The sequence below is a fragment of the Dipodomys ordii genome, unplaced genomic scaffold (genome assembly GCF_000151885.1).
Source record: "Dipodomys ordii isolate 6190 unplaced genomic scaffold, Dord_2.0 Scaffold144, whole genome shotgun sequence".
Lineage (NCBI taxonomy): Eukaryota > Metazoa > Chordata > Mammalia > Rodentia > Heteromyidae > Dipodomys > Dipodomys ordii.
Window position 1 is genome coordinate 2690837 of NW_012267360.1, and position 5442 is coordinate 2696278.

The window sequence follows — 5442 nt, forward strand, 5'->3', positions numbered from 1 at the left end:
ATTGGGTGGGGGGGTGGGGGGAGAGGCTGGGAAGGGATGTGAAGGGTAAACAAAGGAGGAGGCTGCAATGCTTGATAAGAAATATACTCATTATCTTGCCCATGTAATTGTAATCCCTCTGTACAGTATGTTCACAAAAAAATAAAGAAAAGAAAAGAAAAAAAAGAGACTAGTGTACTGTCTTTGGCCAATGTAAGGAGGACTTAATTGTTATATTACTGTATTCTGGTCACTTTTGAACGTACTCATCTCTTAAAGTGACAATAAGTTGGAAGAAAACAGGACCAATGAAAATCAGTCTTATATGTACTCACTTGAAATATAGTGAATTGTCATAATCAATTCACAAATTTTCTGCAGCAATTGTATGTTCACCTTCATATCTTTGTGGTCTCCCCTGACTTTGACTTGATGCATGGTCATATGGTTTGTTTACAAAACAAGTTATTACTAGGCATTCAATATGTGATTGTTAGATTGACCTTGCACCCTCTCTTCCTGTCATTTGATATCAAACAAACCATCTTATATTGTCAATAATCTGAAGGAAAGGAAGACTGGTTGTTGGAGCAGACCCAGAACAGACTCAGAGCTTGGAAGAACACATAGGTAAGTCCAGCCAAGATACACTGGGCCTGAGATCATCTTGAGATTGTATTATAAAGAAATAATTATTTGCTGTACTGCTAATATTTTTGTCAGCTTAGTTTGCATCATTATATTTACATTGCTTTGTAATTTACAATATTAAATTGGAAAATAATCACAATTGCTATCATTTAACCAAAACAGTAAACAGTTACTGTCATGACAGAATATTTGTTTCAGAATTCCCTTAGGTATCAAAGCTTTATTGCTCAATTCCCATATGTGTAAAAATATAGTATTTGAATATAAATGCTCCATATTCCAACACTTCAAATAATCATGTTTATAATACCCAGTGTAATAAAAATGCTATGTAAGGAGTTCTCAGTGTATATTATTTCAAGGAAATATGATTACATATTTAGAAAAGATTCACTTAAAAAATTGATCTGTGGTTCTTTGAATCTGAAAATGAGGAACCCATGCATTAAAAATTTGATATCATGCTGAGCAGAAGGAACCATATTCTATTAATTTTGTAATGTCAGTCCTGGGGCTTGAACTCGGGACCTGCGCACTATCCCTGAACTTTTATGCTCAAGGCTAGAGCTCTACCAACTTGATCCACAGCTTTTTGATAGTTAATTGGAGATAAAAGTCTCAGTGACGTTCTTGCCTAATCTGACTTAAAAGCAAATCCTCATATCTCAGCCTCCTGAGTAATTAGGATTACAAGTGTGAGCCACTGGTACCTGGATTAAAGTCATAGACTTTAGTGTGTCCCACCACTTGGCTAAGTACTAAATAGTATTGTCCAAGAAGGAAGATGATAGGTTGTTGACTCTTTAACAATGAAGGGGAAAGACCAAGCAGTTGGAGAACTAAAAGTACAATTTCAAAGCAAATGGTGAAGTTAATCATGTATATAATTATCATATACTTAGTACTGTTCTAGAAAAGAGGGAGGGGCAATTAGGAAGATGTAGATCTGGGAGGATGCCCTCCATGTATGGAAAAGAAGTAATACTTGAAAGTAAATCAAAAAGCGAAACAAAAATAAATAAATGTTTGCATGAGTTTGAGAAGGACAAAATACTTAAAACTATTAACAGCTAGAAAAAGTCTAATAATGGACTACTTAGAAAAAGACAAACTGACAGTTTTTAGGCCAATGTATATACTATTGTTAAAGTAAAATTAAATGTTCCATGGCAAAACAAATTTGGCTTTATAAACTCAATTTATTTTGCATGTGACTTCAAGGTTATTTTCCTGATTAAGAAAAATTTCATGCTATTGCATGAGTTAGAATGGCTCAAAATGAACAATCCTTAGCTACATCTTGATTTCAATCAGATTCTTTCCTATGCTTATATGCATATTTGAATCACTGGTTTTAGAGACAACACCAATGCTACTACATGTACAAGATAAAGGGAGTTTTTATTTTCTGTTCCAGAGCTTGAACTCAGGGCCTCAACTATTTTGTCTAATTGCTACAGCTCTAGCACTTGGTTCATCTCCAATCAGACATTTTAATGGTTAATTGGTGATAGAAACTCTCACCCTTTTCTGCCAGAGTGGTTTTTAGCTACAACATTTGGATCTTAGCTCTTAAACAGCTAGGACTTCAGGTGTTAGCGACTGTTGCCTGGACAAGACCAATCTTTCAAGGTAACCTTCAAGAAATTTTAATGAAAGGATAGATTGTCGTTGTTATTTGATTTTTTTACATGAGGCATTATCTTTTCTACTGAAGTATTTTACTTAGTCCTTAAAGATTTACAGGTGACAGCTAGGTTTTCATAAATTGCAATTCAAGTATTAAAATTTTCAGTTATTTTTGCTGGGTAACATACAAAGACAGTTGTTATGTGAATTAGAAACCATCTAATCTCTGAAAGAACATAGTAATGATGGCTTCAGTTATGACATATTTAAGATGTATATGTGTGTAAGAGAGTATGTGTATGTTCATAAATAGTTATGTAAAAGTTTTAACAGTTGACTTTTAGACATATATAAACCATGACCAAAACCTTCCTCTCTACATTATATTTCCAAAAAATCACTGCTACTTGTTAATTTTAGATACATTTCATTAGATAGTATAACCTTACAGCTGGAAGGGAATTCACAGAATGGCACCGGTGCAAGGCATCTTCAGCAGTGACAACATGTCACCACATGTGTCAGAGATGACTACTATCTTGGAGGGGGCTGCAGTGCTTCTTATTGTAGAATTTCTTGTCCACATGGCCACTGTTCAAATATCCTTTAATTACTTAACACCTCACAGTCAACTACAACTCACTTATTGATTGACAAAAAGAAATACCCCTCTTTTATTTTGTAATTTCTTTTTGCTGCAAGTTTTTCTTTAATTGTTATTGTAAAGGTGATGTATAGAGGAGTTATCATTATATGTCAGGTAATGAGTACATTTCATTTAACAGTGTCACCCCTTCCCTTGTTCTCTCCCAGTTTCCTCTGTAATTTCATTTAAGCATAAATTGCTTAAATTCATTTGAATTTACAATTTGTACATAATAGACTTTGATCAAATTCACCTCATTTAAGTTATACTTGCTTAGTCCCTTTCTTTCCTCCTCCTTCCTTTTAAACAGTGTTTCGTGGGCTTCTTTGTGCTATTTTCATATAAATACATACATATTTGTATATATACATACCTATACACACATACAAACATCTATATGTATATACAAATATATAAATAGTATTTCTACAATATCCATTCCCCTCCCATCACTTTCTCTTTTCCTCTTTATACACCTATCAGTTCCCCCTACAAAACAGTCCAGATTTTATAATCATATCATATTGATTTATTCTGACTAGATTCTGTCTCTGAGCTCAAACATGTGACAACTTCATTTCTAATATGATCATATTATCTCAATATGATCAATCTCCCTTTGAATCACTCTGATTTAAACTTCCAGTCTCACATCTGGACAAATTCAACAATCTTATAATTCCTTTCTATGCTTATTTCTACCTATTCTAAATGTTTCTGCATTGTTCTTGAACATCACCCTGACAATTATATATTTCATAATATATCAAATAAAATTCAAATATCTAATTGGTAATATCAATCTTTGATGTTAGCTAAACACTTTTTATTAATCTTATGTCTAATATATATGGCAAAATTAGTTTAAGGCAAGTACTGATTATTTTACTGGACCAATATACCTCATATTTTCCAATTTCCATAAAACCTTATGGTACCAAGATAAGCACTTATAGCATCAAGATGAATTGATTAATATTTGATATTTTGGGAACAGAAGACAATTATGTATATGACTAATAAGTAAGCATACATATTCTAGAATGATTATGATCCTAGTTTCTAGTTATTAACACTTGCATATTTTAAAATTTAATTCTAGTTATGATTAAAATAACTATGATATGCTTAAGTGTCTTAAATTTGTAATTATTTAAATATACCATCCTAAAAACTACTCTTTTCTCTTGTTTTATTTTAAAACCAATTAGCTTTTCACTTTAATGCCACAGAATAAAATCCTTTAATGGAGAATTAGTCTTCTGAAATTTCAGTTGTTATTCTACTGCTGACAAACCTATTTTTTTTACAAAAGTGAATTTCTTTTCTTTGTGTGTTAGAAATAGCTATAGTTCAAATATGGCAAGTCATTCATTGTTGGGGTTAAGATCTGGGGCTCTGCAAGAAGACTGCTTCTTTGCAAGTGTAATTCTTCCCCATTCTTAATTTAATGGCCTTGAAGAAACTATCTAAACTGTGATGTCTGATTCCTACAAAAATAAAAATCCTTCATGTTTTTTTGCGAAGATTGGCTGAGACTGAATATATATACATATACACATGTACAAACATATACATATATATGTACAAATATATTCTTAGACTATATATATACATATATGTATATATATTCCATTTGATGGCATATATATACATACATATATATACCTAGACATATGTGTAGGTATATATATATATATATATGTACATATGTGTGTGTGTGTGTGTATATATATATATATATATATATGCCATCAAATGGAATCAGAAGCCAGCATTCAATGAGAATATTACTCCTCAGGATTAGAGGCCTTGAAGCTGTACATGAATATTCAGATATTCCCTTGAGCTCTTCTAGTTTCAAGTCCTACTTGACACTCATAACATTCACACAGGAGCTTTCTAAAGACATGCCACATTATGTTTTAGTAAAATAAGCGAGGTTTACCAGAAAAAATCTAACTTGCTAAAATGGCAGGTTAAGTAAGTAACTCTTGTAAGAATGAAAAATATTACTTGCAATTCTTGAAAGAGAGAATCAGGCCTCTGAAGAGGTAGAGAAAAGGGGCTGGGAAGGTGGCTCAGTGGTAGAGCGCTTGCCTTGCATGCATGAGGCCCTGGGTTTGATTCCTTAGCACCATATAAGAGAAAAACCGGAAGTGGCGCTGTGGCTCAAGAGGTAGAGCCTTGAACTGAATAGCTGAGGGACAGCATTCAGACCCCACAACCAGACCACCCCCACACACACAAAAAAAAAGAGGTAGAGAAAATTTAGTGATAGAGTATGACTAAGATGTGTGGACTCATAATCATTCTGATTCTTGTGAACCTAGCAAGTATTTTCAATGATTTCAAAAAGTGACCAAAGGCTTGGGACACTTAGATACCTAGATATTATTATTATTATTATTTTATTTTATTTTATTTTATTTGTGAACATACTGTACACAGGAGTTACAATTACATGGGCAGGATAATGCGTACATTTCTTACCAAGCATTGCAGCCTCCTCCTTTGTTTACCCTTCACATCCCTTC